General features: G+C 39.1%; 1 protein-coding gene across 1 annotated transcript in view; it reads left to right on the forward strand.

The window, feature by feature from the left end:
- The first annotated feature begins 11,016 nt into the window (after positions 1–11,016).
- Positions 11,017–17,208, forward strand: part of nphs1 (NPHS1 adhesion molecule, nephrin) — a 104,950-nt gene continuing 98,758 nt past the window's right edge. Inside the window, exons 1-2 of the mRNA XM_036132350.1 lie at positions 11,017–11,107; positions 14,079–14,151. The gene's annotated coding sequence lies outside the window, so the exon portion shown is untranslated. The remainder of the gene's footprint in view (positions 11,108–14,078; positions 14,152–17,208) is intronic.

Here is a 17,208-nt window from a genome sequence, read left to right on the forward strand (position 1 = left end):
TTGAGTCTAGTCTTTTCTAACATTTTGATTTAAACCATTCCACTCTCTGGCTGTAGCTGTAAGTTTATGCTTGTTGTGCTAATGGATGGTAAACTTCTGCCCCGGTCTCAAGTCTTTCATATCCTCTAACAGGTTTTCTTGCGGGATTGCCCTGCATTTCACTTCATCCGTTTTCCTATAAGCTCAGGTAAGTTTCACTTTCCCTCCTCTGCATCTCCACAGCATGATGCTGCCACCACCATGCATCATAGCGGGAATTGTGTGTTCTGTGATTCACTACTAAAACTGTGTCCACTGCATCTGGTTGTGACCAAATGCTGATGGGACTATTTATGACTTTTGTTCAATAATGGTTTTCTTCTTGTAACTCTTCCATAATGACAATTAATCTGACCTCTGCAGCTCCTCCAGAGTTACATGATTTTATCTTTGCAAATGTTTTAAAAAAAATGGAACCTTGTATTTCCACTTCACAATCATGCACTACTTTGTGCTGGTCCATCAGATAAAATCCCAAATCAAACGTGGCGATTGTGGCTGTTACGTCACAAAATGTGGAACAATTTAAAGGACTAGATACTTTTGCAAGACACTCCATTTGGTTAGTGACTGTTGCATGTCTCCTTTTAATCGAATTTCATTTCTTAACATTATGTTTTGCTTTTTGTCAAGTTATAGGTATCTATGTATTTTTCTGCCCTACCTCATTGACATTTCCCTTGATCTTCTTGTTTCCTTTAACACCCTTGGTGCTTAAAATACTTGCATCCAATTTTAGACTCAGCTGACTTGGAACATCTGACATGCCCTACTACTCAATGTTGAATTACCTTCTTCAGGGAGTTTTATAATCCCCTCTTTTGTTTTAGGTGACAGCACTCCAGTTGGAGTCATGCTTTGTGTCAATCACCTAGGTGCAACAGCATATTAACATCTCCATTATCACCCACCCTTCATATCTAAGTGATTCAGCTTCTTATTCTAGGTCTCAAAATGTTTCATTATGTAACAAAGCAGTAATGTTAAGCTATTACAAGTAAGAAATCTGTTGCTTTGCTTTTGCTTTTTTTCTTGGTTTTAGTGAAACAGTGAGAGGGCCTGACAATCCAATACATACATGAAGCAGCATTTAGTTTCTTAGCTTCACTTATCTGGAAAAATCTTCCAGAAAACTGTAAAACTGCTGAAAGCCTGAGTTTTTTTTATTAAGATTAAAAACACAATTGTTTAGGATTGCCTTTGACTTTTCTAGTTAAACTGTTTGTAGTCCAACTGTTTTTAAAATCATTAATATTTGCATTAGTTTCCATTTCCATGTTTTTTGTTTCAATTCGTCTACATTTTATTCCAACTTGCTTTTATTCTGTTTTTATTTTCCTATATGATAGTAATCATGTAAAGCATTTTGTGGTGTCCTTGTACTGAAATGTGCTATACAAATAAATTTGCCTTGCCTTGTTGTCCCTAATTTTGTCATATTACCACCACACATTGTAAGGTAAGGATTGAAGGGTTGTATATTTGTATACCTAAAGGAAAATAATTACTGTTTTTGTTTTTTGTTTTTCTGGTAAAAGCCTGAAAGGTTTGGTTTGCATTTGCATTAAGCTATTACGTTACCTCCTTAACAAAACCTCTATTTATTTAGTCATTTAATTTCATTATAAATACAGCTGTTATGAGAAGGCCTTTGAAGTTCATTAGAGAACATTAGTGAACAAACAGAATCATGAATACAAGGGCAGACAGGAGACAGGTGAGTTGTGGAGCTAAGCAAACCTACCAAGACTTGTCCATCCACCTACAATGACAGGCTACCATTAGTTGTGTACTACTCAAAATCCACATATCTTGCCCTAATAAAAATGCATAAGAAGAAATACATTGTTTAAAGGAAGCCATTAAAAGTAAACATTGTTACATGTCGTACAGGGTACACAGCAACATGTCGAAGAAGGCGCTCTGGCCAGATGAGAGGAAAACTAAGCTTTTTTGGGCTTAGATGCAAAACTCTCTTTGTGGCAGAAACTTAACACTGCACATCACCCTGAATACACAATCTCTACAGTGAAATATGGTGGCAGCAGAAGTATGCTGTGTAGATGCTTTTTATCAACAGGGACATGAAATATGGTCAAATGGGAAAATGGATTGAGCTTAATACAAGTCGATGCTTAAAGCAGCACCGAGTAACTTTTGACCCAAGTATTAGCTTAATTTGAGATATATTAATTGATTCTCCCTTGGCTCTGCTTTGTCCTCTCCATCCCCGTTTCAATGGGAGACTGAGTATAATCTAGAGGGGTGAATGTGCCCTTTTCTTTATCAAATAACTTGATTTCTCAATCTGCTGGTCCAAAGTGGTCTGCTATCAGATTCCAAAACACAGAGACTGTTTAATTTAGCAACAGCGGAGTGATGCCAGTGGCCTTCAACAGCGCTCAACTTGAAAATTACAGGTCTGGTGCCCCCTAAAGGCTAAAAGTTACACAGTGCTGTTTTTTTTAAAAAAAAACTGTTAGAGGCTGGAAAAAAAAAACTTGAAACTGGGTAGAACATTTGCCTTCCAGGAGGGAAACAGCCCTAAACATACAGATGGAGCTATTAGGGAATGGTTCAAGCATATTCATGTGTTGTTATTTCCCAGGGAATATCCAGAATTTAAATTTAAAATATAATTTTAAATTGCTCCAATCCTACTGAACACGAGGCATCATAATTAAATAGGCATTCTAATTCTAAATAATAAAAAAATTCACAAAACTATACATTTTTAGATATGGAAAGCTTGTAGAGACATGGCCTTAAAAATTTGGACCTGTTATAGGGGCATTCTATAAAATGTTGGCTCATGGGAATTGAAAGCATGTCACACTTTTAAGATTTTTATTTGAAAAAACGCATTGTTTTTTCAATGTAGACTTGTGCCTTACCTGTTGATCCAAAAACACTTTTTAAAATATACTAAAGATTATGGTTTAGATGTGACTAAATGTGAAAGAATCAAGAGATATATATTGTTTCGTACTGTTGAAGTGCTGTGATTAACAAAGATACATCGTGCTGTTTTCCTCCCATATTTCTTCGGGTCATAATAAAATATCTCTAATGTCTCAGTACTTTGTCATTACATGTCATTATTACACCTAGTTTTAGGATGCTGCATGAGATACCATTTCCAACTATCTTTTTTGTTCGACATGCGCCTTCCAAGACTAGCTTGAAAATTTGCACAGAAATCATCCTCAAAAAGCCTTAAGTCACAATGTGTCACACATGGTAGTGCTTAAAACCAACCCTAAGAGCTCACGGTATGCATACAAAAGTATTAAAACACTTGACTGACAATTCATCCTTCACATAGCTTACAAAAGTCAAAAATTGAGGTTCAAATTTGAACCAAGGCTTTTTTTTTTCCAAAAAGCTTTTGCACTTTACATAGCAGAGCTTGCAAATCCCAGGATGAATAGAAATTTAAAGGTGAAAAGCTGATGCTGCTACAAGATGCAAGGTTAAGTGAGTTTTGACATCAAGGTCCATGAATTTCATAGCCCACACCAAGGAAACAAATGTGTAAAGTCTTTTGTTAAAGCACACAGTTGAGTATATTGTGCTTTTGATTTTAAAGACAGTGAATAAATGAAATAAAAAATCAGTCTGTAAAACCCAGTCTCTAAGCTTATTTTCTCAAAACCCTATCCATCTCCAAAGCTCTTGTGTATCTGTTGGTTCAGCTGCTTACTGATGCACCCGTATGCCCCCCATCTTTGTTGTCAACAAAACTGAAAAATCTTGTTCAGAAATAAAAATAGTGATAGATGCATACAAATTTAATAGAGCTTTCTAGCACAGACTTAAAGGTAAAAGCCTAAATTTTTGTGTTTAAGTCCTAGATAGATAGATAGTGTTGTTGAGGATGGTGATGAGAGGCAGAGTAGGGCAATCTCCACAGTCCAGGTGAACACCAGAGACTTGTTCAAGATAACCAGAAATGTCCATAATTAACTGTTTCCCCCCATTTTCCCAATTTTTTGCCTGACTTACTATAATTGATAGCAGATGTAAAGTCAACAATGTTTAATGCACATTCATTCAACTGGGTTTTTGCAGCTTTTTTAATATATGTTTTGTTCTCAGATAAATGTGTTTTTTATTTGAACTATACAGCATAAATATCCTATTATATGTGAAAAGAAATAGTATCAAGCTTTCACGATATATAAACAAAATGACATATTGACAGTGTTTCTTAATTACAAGGAAATAATAATGTTGACTGTATATTAAGAGAATTGCCCAAGTATTGTGTCTGGATGGTGATTGGATAGCGATTGTGTTTTGGAGCAAGCACACGATGAACAATACAAGAGTTTGTTTGAAGTTATAAAATAATCTTTTTTTATTGACTTTGTTTCCCATTCAGTTTACCAATCATAAGCTCCCCACAAGTTTAACTCAAACTGAAAATAATAAAGAATAAATTTAACAAAATAACATTTTAATGTCTATTACAAAATTGTGCAATATTTGATGTCTTTTTTTGGGAGCATTTTTCTCTTTGTTTTTCTTCATTTATTCAGGAGCCAGGGATCAGCTGAGCAGATGGGCAAGCTTTGTAAAGATAAATAGATGATACACTTATTAAAAAAATATAATATTTTTTTTTCTTCTAAATTTAGCTAGTTTTAAATGTCTTTGTGAATACCGTGACTGGATTGCTAATGACTGCTCAAATAATATGTTTTTGTCAGTCATGTCTTTCTGTATGAAGATAAGAAGAGCATAGTCCTCAGTATATTCAGAGTACTGTCATCATCACTGTGGCAATTATTTATTTTATTCCTAAACATGTTGCTGTTGAGCTTTTCAGATTCCACTCATGCATTTAGTATAACAGACTAATCACAGGCATGATCTGAAGGAAACATTAATGTAGGCATCTCAAGTAAGCAGAAAAGTTTTGTTATTGTGTTGGTAGAACTATGCTTGTGTGCACATGTGTATGCTTCTCTGTGTGTGTGTGTGTGTGTGTGTGTGTGTGTGTGTGTGTGTGTGTGTGTGTGTGTGTGTGTGTGTGTGTGTGTGTGTGTGTGTGTGTGTGTGTGTGTGTGTGCATTTGTGCGTGCGTGTTTTGGTCTGCATAATGGCAACTCAAGCTATTCCCAAAGAAGTTGCATTTAATTAAATTGTGCTGATTCAGACGGAGAAAATAAGGGTGAATTTCACTCTAGAGCTTTGGTTTTAGGGATATGGAGTTTATCCACAGCTGACAATGAGGGATCTTGTGTATTTCAGCACATATTAGCATAGTCTCCTTAAGGTTTTCTCCAGTCACATATATTGATTCAAAAAAATGTCATCACCTACTTGAATGTTGCATCACTTGCACTCTGGTAAGTTTCTGATCAATCTTTACTGCTTTTGCTGCCTCTCCGGGTTTTATGCCAACTGATCCATAAGGGAAAAAAACATGTTTACAGTCCGACTGTTTTTTTTAATCTTTTTTTTTTTGGATCATATGTTCTTAAACCAATATTGCATCAATTTCCTTTTTACCTATTCCCTTTCTTCTATGTGATGATAGCTGCCCGTTGGCTCCCCTCAATCAAAAACAGAATGTTCGAACATCTTCTGACAAAAGCAGAAAACTGTTTTTGTCATCCTGTGTGCTTTGTGATCATCAAAGCATCAATCAAAATGGAAAACATTTGGAAAATTCAAGCATCAAAGATTGGACAACAAGGGAGACCACACACATACTCAATGATATACAGCTCTTTGCAAAAGTATCAATTCCCCTTGATCTTTGTCACACTTACAATTTTCAAATTAAACCAACAACTTCCATCAATTTTCAAGTTCTTTTGTCGTCTCTACCATAGTTGCACATCTAGATAGTATAGCCCCTTTTGCACTATGTAGCACAAATCCGATTTGATGGGGGACTATCTGTGAACATCATTTTTTTGGCACATATTCTTGTTTAGATGTCTGGACTTTGACTAGGTCATTTTAATACATGGATGTGCGTTGGTATAATCCATGCCATTCAACAGAGAACCCCCCAGCCTAGTTTTGGTGGTGTTTTACAACTAGGATGAAATTATTAATTTTGTCTCATCCTACCAGAGCATCGTTTTAAAAATGTTTCATGCGTTTCATGTTTCTGTGGACAACCTTTAATAGGATTTCCCCTAAACAATAGAACCTGAGAACAACTACTTCTTCCATTCAATAATTTACTTCACATTCACCTGCCTGTCCACCCTCTCACCCTGACACTTCACCACATGCTCCTTGCTCGAAACAACAAAGAGATCCTCAATACCAGCAAGCTACTAAAAAGTACCAGCTGTCAATCCACAGAAACTGTCGACCTCTCCCAGGAAACTCCACTTCTCCCACAAAATGTCCAGACAGACCCCAACAAAAAACCCAAAAGTCCAACTTATTCAACTTATGTCTTTTATGAACCTAAACTGTATTCAGTGTCCTGCTCCAAAGTCCATTATTTAACATACATTAAATAGTCTTCCAGGTAATGTTGTTTGAGCCTGTGGAACGTTTACCTCAGCTGGGCATCCTTCAGAATTCAATTCCATTCAGTTTTATTTATATAGCGCCAATTCGCAACACATGTCACCTCAAGGCACTTGACAAAGTCAAATTCAATCAAATCATACAGATAGATTGGTCAAAAAGATTTCTATCTAAAGAAAACCCAGCAGATTGCATCGATTCTTGACAAACAGCATTCACTCCTCATTAAAGAGCGTAGAGCCACAGTGGATAGTCGTCTGTATTGTCAATGGCTTTGCAGCAATCCCTCATACTGATCATGCATGACGCAATAGTGGAGAGGAGCGTACCTGTGCAAATTCTCAGTTATCCAGGTAATCGCAACTGCAAACAGGCTTAAATAGGAGGCAACAAGACTTTCGTTCAGTTCTTTCTGAAGATGTTTCGACACCTATCCAGGAGTCTTTTTCAATGTAGAGTGCATCAAGAGTGAGATGAACCTGTCTCATTCATTCACTCAGAAGCTGGCTTTGTGTCCTCAGAATGATCTGTTCCGCTCTGTCTCCTTTGATGGAGGGCCTGAGGCGTATGCTGTTAGGGACCAGTTTTTGGTGTCTGCATCTCAGACTGAAACTCCACCGAATGAGGATTTTGAAATCAGCAAGCTTTCTGGAAATACGCTCATACTCTTGCACCAACTTGAGGGTATCTTTTCCAAATTGTAATGCAACATCCATCCATCCATTTTCTAACACATTTATCCCTTGTGGGGTTGCGAGGGTTGCTGGTGCCAATCTCCAGCGGTCAAGGGGCGAGAGGCCGGGTACACCCTGGACACGTCGCCAGTGTATCGCAGGGCGAAATTGTAACGCAACATGCCTGTGCAATTTCTCAATTATTCAGGTCATTGCAACAACAAAAAGGAAACGAACGAAAACAAACGAAAGTCTGGTTGTCTTCAATTTAAGCCTCTTTGCATTGGAAAGGGGAAAACTCCCCTTTAAAATGAAAGAAAACCTCCAGCAGAACCAGGCACGGTGTGAACAGTCATCTGTCGACTGAACATTGTATCAACATTTTCCCAGCCTTTTATTTGGTCTTGCTGGGTGTTGGACATACATTTATTTGTGGCCCACTCCAAAAGCCACCACAAAGCTAGAGTTGGAGGGCCCATGTGATATTTACCACAAAAAGTCCCATGGAAGCTGCTCTCTCAATTATTTCTAGGATGATTGGCTTGTAATTTGCCCAATTAATGACGGAAATTGGAAGACACCACTTGCTTCCATCTTGTTGTGCTTCCTGCCATCATAAAAACACATTAATGTGTTGCTGCTCTCCTCTATGCCCAAGCAATGTCACATCCAAAAAGCCTCGCCCATCCCCAGGTGCAGATCCACGCATTTCCTCCTGAGTTAAGACACCTGGTTCCGGCTCAATGTGTTGCAGTCTTTGCTGGTTTCTGATGACATGGAGAGAAAGACTCATATCCTGCAGAAGCTTGTAGCCTGTTGAGCACGCTGAAAAACAAATTTGTCTGTTTCATTTTTATTTGCATTTGCTCCATCCAATCTTTATGCCAGTGGCCTTCATCTGATGTTTGGTAAAAATATGACAAAATCATTTTTTCATAGTCAACTTTCGTAGGACTGGATACATTTTTTTATGTGTTAAGTTCTCCTTCAATGCTTTTTAATGTGATCTTTTTTGGTTATTTAAAATTACTTTTTTAAAATAATTTAGATCACTTCTATCATTCAGTTGATTTTCCTTCTGACACCAGATAAAACAGACTGATATCTGCTAAAAATGTTTTTTTTGTTGTTGTTTTTTTTTTGGAAATATAAGAGTAAGTCCTGAAAACAGTGATATTCATGCTTTGTTAAACGATGCAGAACTGAAGGTGAGCTGGAGCAGGATAAAGCTGGAGGACACGGTCTAGCATTCCCGCTGACTGGAAAAAAGCTATATGAGTTCAGTCCATTTACCATTCCCACGTTAACATGCAGAGAAGAACTGAAAGAGCTTTAAAACTGGTAATATTACTGCTGTTTGGTTTGCTTTACACACAAAACTTTATTATAAACCATTCTATTATAAATATACTTTAATGAAATGCAGTCAGTGAAGTAATCAGAGCACATTACTGGTCAATAATTACGAGGAGGAAAGAGAAATTAGTCGTTTTTTGCTCTGTCCTGGCAGAAGCCGCTCAAACTTATTGACAGCGCTGAGAGGTTTGGAACTATTGAGAGCTACATGTACTACGTGGCCAGGTGTCGGCGAGTTCAAAGTCTATTGTAACTCTCTCTCTCTATACAGCACTGCTCTTACCGCGGCAAGAAAAAGTAAACCGTGTGAAACGCAAGGAGTTCCCAAAAAGTGAAGTGCAGGAACAGAGAATGTATTTTAAACGTGCTTATGTGTTAGAAACAGAGAAATGTCACAGGAAACAGATTTAAGATAAAAATCGAGAGTCTGTAACACCAAACCACAATTCACATCAGTGTTTATATGTGAGGACCATCTCAGGTTTAGAGAAAGGGTGGTTTGACACCGCTACTTTTCAACCCTGCAGTAGAAGCTGTTAAGGTCTGGCGGACAAGGATTCTGCTCAGGGTGCATGGATGGGGTCCTGTAGGCATTGATCACTGATTACCAGAGAAGCCGTTTTTTAGGTTCTCTCTGTAGCTACTCTTAGCTGCCCTGATCTCCTTGGTCAGTTTGTTTCTGCCATGCTTATACAGGGCCTGGTCACCACAGCTGTTAGCCTCTGCCTTGTTCCTACGCAGCTCCCTCAGCAGTGACGTGGACCATTATTCAACCTGTTGTTGTTGCATATGCAAAAGGTATTCACTGCACACACATGATTTCACATATGATGTCACAGTATCAATAAAATTGTTCAGGTCAGCGTCTGAAGCTTCAAAACTATTTCAATCTGTGCAATCAAAGCAGGCCTGTAACATCTGCTTTGGCTGCTTCGTCCCCAACAGACTGTGGCCTCAACAGAACCACAGGCTTGAAGGCTTTGGATTTCTGCCTGATTTCAATGGTTGTGCCACCACTTCTCTGCAAGGTGTTACAGGTAGGGGCGGTCCAGCAGTTGTTGCTCATGCAGACTAATCAGGAGGAGCTTAAATGGAGCAGAGAACCAGTGAAGAGACGTCAGGTTCTTAGCTCTTCTAGTGTCATAATCAGGCCAGCATTGTCAAGCGTTATTTACTTTTGTTATACTTATTCTTACTGGAGTCTTTTTCTCCTTCATCAGGATCCTGGGCTGGCTCAAGATTCAGTCCTTTTGCCCTGGTATGGATCCAAGGGGGTTAATTTCCATGAAATGTTTTGGAACATCATTGGGACATTTATTTATTTATTTTTAAACACTGCTGATTCAAACATCTCCATAATCAATCTGGTCTGTTCCTTAAATTATGTTTTCTTAATCAGTGCTCTCTAACTAACCTTTGAGGTCTTCAATAGCTGGATTTATTCTGAGAATAAATCACATGCAGCCACCTATGTGTAATTACATTTCTTATGCATTTCAAGTTAAAGTTCTGCCTCTGTCTCAAATATTATGGTGCCTTTGGCAAGTAGCTGTCCAGGATTGCTATCAGTGTACATGAATCCATGTCTTTTCCAGTCCCTGGTGAAGAAAAACATCCAAAAGCATGATGCTACCACCATAATTGAATCACTCATTCAAGGTGGGGATGGTTAGTTCAGACCATGAATACTTCTGCATTTCACTGTATATATGTGGGGGCTCCAACTTTCCCAATCTGCAATGTAAAGTGCTGGTCAGCTATCCCGTTGCTGCGTTGGATCTTTCTTCGTTTTGGTTTCTAAAGCTGTTGGCATCTTGCTAGTTTGCCTCTCAGCAGAATTATTACAGTTTTGCATTCATGGGTTTGTGAGAGTATTCTTGGGTTTGACTACTTGTCCTCATGCCTTTGCACTAGTTTTCTGCAGGATTTTGGCTGTAAATGTGATTAGGACAGAACTGCACGCTGGCTTCCCAACTCACTGGCAGAGTATAAATGAGAGCCAAATGAAAAGGAGGGCAGGGACAGAAGTTGGGCAGGATTGAAGACTGAGAAAAAAGATAAAAGGTTTACATAAACACAGAGAACGCCAGTTCTCTGCGTGTATCTGTGTCCACCCTGAGCTTTTTCAGGTGTCACAGTTTATCCCATCCCCTTTCATGCACCTGCCATTTTCAAACGCTTTGCAGTCTCCTCTCCCTTGCTCGATGTGTGTGCGTGTCTGTGTGTCTCCCTGCTGTATTGTCTCTGTTTCCTCTGGCCTTAGTAAATGTCAACGCAAGCTGCTGCTCTTCCCAGACCACGCCGTGTGAGACGGACCAACCTCATCGCCGTGGCAACTCTCTGTTCTGGCTCAAAGAAAGAGGCAAGGGAGGAGAAGAAAGGGACTTTTATTCCTCTGAACACCCACAACTTTCCTCTTTCTCCCTTGCCCTTGTGCATTGCAGCTCAGGCCCAAACCATGTGGTCAATCTCCCAGGCTTCACCATTCTATTGTGAGACGGGAGCAGGGTTAAAGGACGACTGAAATGACTAAGTAGGTCAGGAGCCATTTCTTTTCTTTTTTTTTTATTAGTTTTTGAAATTAAATGTTATAGGAATGATGTAAGATGCCTATGTGTTGACTGATCTTTGATCTTCAAAATGTGATGGACTGCAAAAAAAATATGTTCTTCTAATCTGAAGGGGGAAAAAAAGACATTTCTCAACAAAAGGTAAAGAAAACTTCACCCGAATTATCAGCAAAGCAAAGGAAATGGCACTATTAGATTTCCCAGAGTAACTACTTTGCTTGCAGCCATTGTATTTGGTTTCAATCTATACCGGCAGGAGGCTGTCAGATACCTTTCTTCTCGGGTAATGGCTTTCTTTTCCAAGCTGACTTGTCACCTCTAACAAGAAGTGCACCTTAAGGGATTTCGGTGGTCATAAGTAGTAGTTGTAGTAGCCTGGCCAAAGACTGTCACTCATTTCCCAGAAAAAAATTATATTTTTCTCTTTTATGTGACCGCAGAATTGGTTAAGGCACAAAGTTGAGTTTCTTAAATGACAGCGCTTAGCTATTACCCAACCTGAGGGGGACGTGGGAGGCTGTTGGAGGGAGAAAGATTTGAGCGAGAAATAGGAGGATGGTGGTCAGAAGTGAGGGACCATCTGGTTGTAGGGGAGCGACCATATTTTACACTGGCACAAATCCAGTATTGTGTTTGTGGTGCATCCTGGTCATAACAAATGCAATTTTACCCTTGGGCTCTAAGGATTTTGTGTTTTGTTCCTGAAAATTTCTCTATAAACCTAATAGTATCCCATATTGAAATAATTCTAGTTCTCCCATCAACAAACTAAAATATGCATTGACCTTTATTTCAAATTGTTTATGATTGTGTTTAATCAATTAGTATCTTTCATGTTCCTGCTTTGGAAACAACTGCCTTTCATACAAGGGCAATTTATTTTTCTTCATAGGACCGTTTCAGCCACACTGACTTCACTGCAGGTTATTACATCAAATTTAAGTTGTATCTACTGAGAGGAAACAATGCAGACAGCCCAGTGGCCATAGAAAATCACAAATGTTCTTGGAAACGAGAGATTGGAGAACAATTTACTCCCTTGGCTAAACCTTAATGTGTGGACACTTGCCCTGTTATGGTTTAGAACCCATTCAAGACACTGTATTAAAATAAAAAAGATATGATTGTGTTTGCATAATCTTACAATTTATCTTAGAAGTCGAAAATTTATGGATTTGATATCAGGGAGATATATGAGTCAGGGTTCTTTTTTTCTGCACTATGTAACTTACTTTTTGTAATTCTTAGAGCAAATCTAATTTTCTTAGCTCACTGCATAGTAAAATGAGTCCTACAAACTTCAAAATCTCAACATGTGGAACATCCGGTTACTATTATTCCTTCTATCTGTGTCAACTAATAAGGGTGTGTGATGCCAAACCGTGAATCTCAGCTGTATTGGCGTCTGAATAATAAAGCTGTTCAAGCTGTGGGATGTTACAGAAAGGCCTGTCGACATTTTAATGAACAGGTTATTGTTCAGCTGACAGCCCAATCCATGATGTTCTGTGTGTGAATTTGCATGTAAAATGGGTAACTGTGATCTGATCACTCAGGTGGGATTTTAATGGTCATCCTCTGAGCCACCAAGTAAGGTCATAACAGCACCGTATTGTTCAACTTAAGAATGGGTTACCTGACTTTAAAGCTTATTGGGTGTAGTGATGATGCAAAAGTCTGTCAGAGGGGTTTAAGGCATAAAATACACCAGTACTGCCTTGGTGTGGTGCTCATTTGACGGGCTGCTATTCTCACCTTCAGCGCAGATTGGGCCGGTTGCACCAAAGAGCACCAAGTGAGATAGATCCCTGGACTTCAGAGGACGTTTCAGGATGGAACAAAACTGAGAGCCACTGCTTTGTGGAGCGGTGGATAAATACCCACTATTATAATGAAGAATATAAGGCGTGTTTTCTTTGAGTTGGGCTCTATTTCAGCTCTGCTGGGTTCCACGTAGTGTCTGCAGTGTCGCAGTGCCAATTTCATTTAGGAAAGCTTAGTTGTGTGTGAGCGTGTCTATTAATTTCTTTTCCCTCAAATTCCATTTTTTTTTGTCTCTACTTGGCTTTTATTTTTCTGTGGCTGTGTCAAAAATGAACAATTCAATTACAGAGTATTCAAAAGTGTATTAATTCTCAATAGATTTCTATGAAAATACAACTAAAAATGTTTCAGTATAACAGACCACATGTCGACTTAATAAAGTTGTGCTTAGAAACATACCTGCCTGTTATCTAAAAATTGTTTTGATGCTAAATGCTCGTCCAGGAGGAGTGAATTCTCCTCAATGACTCGATAACAGTCAGCAGTCAGCGACGCAATGCAATTTGCTGCGTGTCCTTAGAAAGATTTTAACCAGTCTGTCTCTATAATTTAATTGTAATGACTTTGAAAAGTGCCTTGAGATAGCATATGTTGGATCCATATGAATAAACTCAATTGAATTGTAATAAACATGTTTCAGATCAATGTGAAGAAATAAAAACAGTTCCAGCTGTAAGCTTAAAATTCTCACTACATTTTATGAGTTCAGCATGCCCTACATTATTAGGACTGTGTCCTATGCTGGCTTACTCAACAATAAACATCAAGATGCTGTTGTTCAAAACATTTAGTTGCCTTGGCTCTTCTTCAGTGCAGCATTCTCTACTCCCATATAGGGTTATCTAGGTTTTGAGAAAGCTGCTATAATTACCTAACAACGCTTCCCTGACATCTTCTCAACTCTGCTTACAATCTTTGCATAGAGACTAGTTTGTTAAAATAGCAGGCTCTGGCTAGTTCGCTTCCTATCTGTATTGAAATGAGACTGGTAATTCTGCTCATTCTGGGGGTTAAACTTCACTCAATGTGGATTCAACTTACAAAAAATGTTTCTCCAGCTTTATAAATTGCCGTTTTACCAATCAGTATTTCATCTGTGCTTTTTTTTTTGCAGGGATCTCTGATACAATCTGCCTGTCTGAATCAATGTGAGGGAGACATGGGTTTCAGTTTAGCGGGTCACGATGGTAAGTTTCAACAACAGTCTTTCAGCCACTGCTTTTGCTTTTTAAAAAAATATATATTTTCAATAAAAAATGCCAATAAAATCACAATTCTATATTTCTGAAAAATACTCAACAATGCCAGGTGCCTCATCATGAATCAGAATGGAATTTCTTGCTGTAAATAATATTTAGGACAGTCTTCATACTTCAGTGTTGGAAATATTCCATCCTGTACGTCTATGTAGGCATCCTTATGTGTTCCCTTATTGAAATGCATTGACTGTGTATGCATACATAAAAATAGGCCTGTCATAGGAGCTGTGAGAAGTGTGTCTAACAGAATTTGGATGTGGAACACCTTTTTTTTATTTCCATAAGTGAGAAAGATAGCATGGAAGAATGCAGGCATTATTGTAAACATGTGATCTGTATGTCTGTGTGAATTGTGTGCATGCCTAATAGTGTTATCTGCTCGACCGGCCGTGCCGGTGTGCTTCTCTGCTCAGGTTGCATATGACCCCAGCTCCGCAGGGAGGTCTACGTCTCTTATGTCCCCTGTTCATTTTTTGCCTCAAATCTGGGTCAAAGGATGAAAGAATCACCCCTACTCGCTATGACTCTAACACACACTGACGCTCGCCCAGCCTGCTCTGAAAAACGGCTTCCTGGAGATTTGAGTAGTAACAAGGTGCCATTGTGAAGGACACTGTCAAGAATTACAACAGCAGCCTCGTTGTCCTAAATCTAGACCTCGCCATCGCTTTTTGTGGAGGACAGCTCTTCACTGCACTGGTTACTCATTCAGCCCTCCCATGTCTGACATCACAACTTGGTTTGTTTCAGTTCATCTCACAGTTACTAAGGGTTCCAACGCTGTCTGGAAATGGCTGGAATTTTGTCTAACTTTATCAGGACTGGGAAAGTATAGAAAAATAAAGCAAAACAAGAAAACATATTTACATTTCCAGACTTTATTTCCTGTCACATTGTGTAAATGTTGTAGTTTTTGTCTATAAATGCATCTGTTTGCCCATTAAGCACATTTACTGATTTATCCTTCCATCCGTTTCCCATAATTCATTGTATACCTTTTCCATCTGTCCATCTTACAGTCTCTTAATTTTGCAGAGTCCATGCCTAAAACACAAAGTTTTGACATGTAAATTGAGCAGTAACCCTGGTTACCTTTGTCCAGAAAAGATGACAGAAACAGATTAGAGCGGAGTATTATCGAGTTGGCAGCACTTTGATTACGAAAGCTCTAAATTATTGTGTTCTGGTCTCTCTTTGTTTCTCCATGTCATTCCTAAACACAAGACCTCCTCATTCGACAGTGATTTTTACTCTCTTCCTCTGTAAGCCCCTCCGATACTGCTGATGCTTTGGACCAGCTTCAGTCCACAAAGGAGGAAGAAGCCATGCCGGGGAATTAGTGCATATCAGAGTGTGGAAGGATTCCTGGATATGTGTGAGAGGGAGTTACTGGTAAAATGCTTGCCAAGAGAACATAGTGAGAATGACAGCTGCCTACATGTCAGTGAGGTCTTTTCTTTTCATTTGCAGAAAAAAAAAAAAAAAGACTGACGAGAGGCATGGAATAGTTCCTGCCCTGGGACAGTCTGCTGTTTCTTTTCTGGAAACTTCAACCCAGAGGGCCCCGGGCTTGGAGCAAGACTCTGCAGATAATATTAAGACCTAACGTCTGCTATAGATAAAGGCTGTAGCCCTCCCACCAGCCATGGGGCAATCGACCATCTGGGACGACCAATTGTAGTGCTTTACATCCATGCAACCTCCTGCTGCACACTGTCCTACTCGAACATGCGCTGGCTCTTTAAATGCTTCACGCTGCTTTTGGAAAAACCCTGTCAGGTTGATGGAGAACTTTCTGTGGCACACCTTCTGTCTCCAGCACCGTTTTTAAATAATTGTTAAAATTAGTGACACTGCAGTCTGCGGAAAACTATTGTCACCTTGTTGCTGTCGTGAGCTGCAAGAGTGTGTGTGTGTGTGTGTGTGTGGGGGGGGGGGGGTCGCTTCTTATTAATAGGAAATAGGGTGTAGCTTATGTGTCACTGTGTGAACAGTCATCAGTGCCTGGCAGGGGGTTGTGATGGCTAAAATGGAGTTTTTCCTCTGTCAGCCGGCATACGGAAGTAAAGGCTACTGTTTGCCCTGGGTAATGCTCCGGTGCATGTGTGCCAGTGGGAACATCCAATTTGTTTCATTACAGCTAAATGTTGTTCAAAATTTTAAACGTCCAAGTTTTATCCACCTCCCCTTCCCTCTATTCTGAAAAAACAACCAGCTCTTCACCACATGTGCAACGGGATTTTCATTTTGTTTACGATGACCCAGATTGTGTAGATATGTAAATATCAAGACAAAGTCTCTCTGTGGTGCACTCAAGCCTGATTATTTAATCAGGGGGAAATTATCAGCTCGTCCCCGAGCAATCCGAAAGAGACCATTCCATCATTCAAATTGAGCATAGTTTGAAATGCTCTTATTTTACACACATAACAGGATTTTTCGCATTTTGCCACATTGCAACCGCAAACTAAATAACGCAATGCACCAATGTGAAGTGGAAGAAATCCTGTTTTTTTTATTTAAAAATAAAAATCTGAAAAATGTTGCCTCCATTTATATTCATCCCCTTTTACTTTGATACCCCTTATTAAAAGCTATGGTTTCCAGCTACATTAAGTACAGGTCATGGACATTAATCATGAACTCCACTAATCTGGGCTTTATGGAAGGAGAGCAAGAAGAAAGTCGACCCTTTCCCTAAAAATGTCCAACAAGCCATTTAGGGATACTGTAAACACAGGTAAAAATTACTCCAGTCATATTAAACTAAAATACACCTTATGGCTGACATGAAAAAGGTTGTGTGTTAAATAGTATAAACACACCATCTTCAAAGTGAAACATGGTGGCAGCAGCAATTGGCTGTGGGAATGTTTTCCTACAGTGGCCTTAGAAAGCTGGGCAGAATTGATGGAAGGATGATTGGCACTAATTACAGAGTAGTACAGCAAAATACTTTAGACTTGGTGGCTCACGTTCAAGCTG

This window comes from Fundulus heteroclitus, chromosome 3, assembly GCF_011125445.2.
Source record: "Fundulus heteroclitus isolate FHET01 chromosome 3, MU-UCD_Fhet_4.1, whole genome shotgun sequence".
Lineage (NCBI taxonomy): Eukaryota > Metazoa > Chordata > Actinopteri > Cyprinodontiformes > Fundulidae > Fundulus > Fundulus heteroclitus.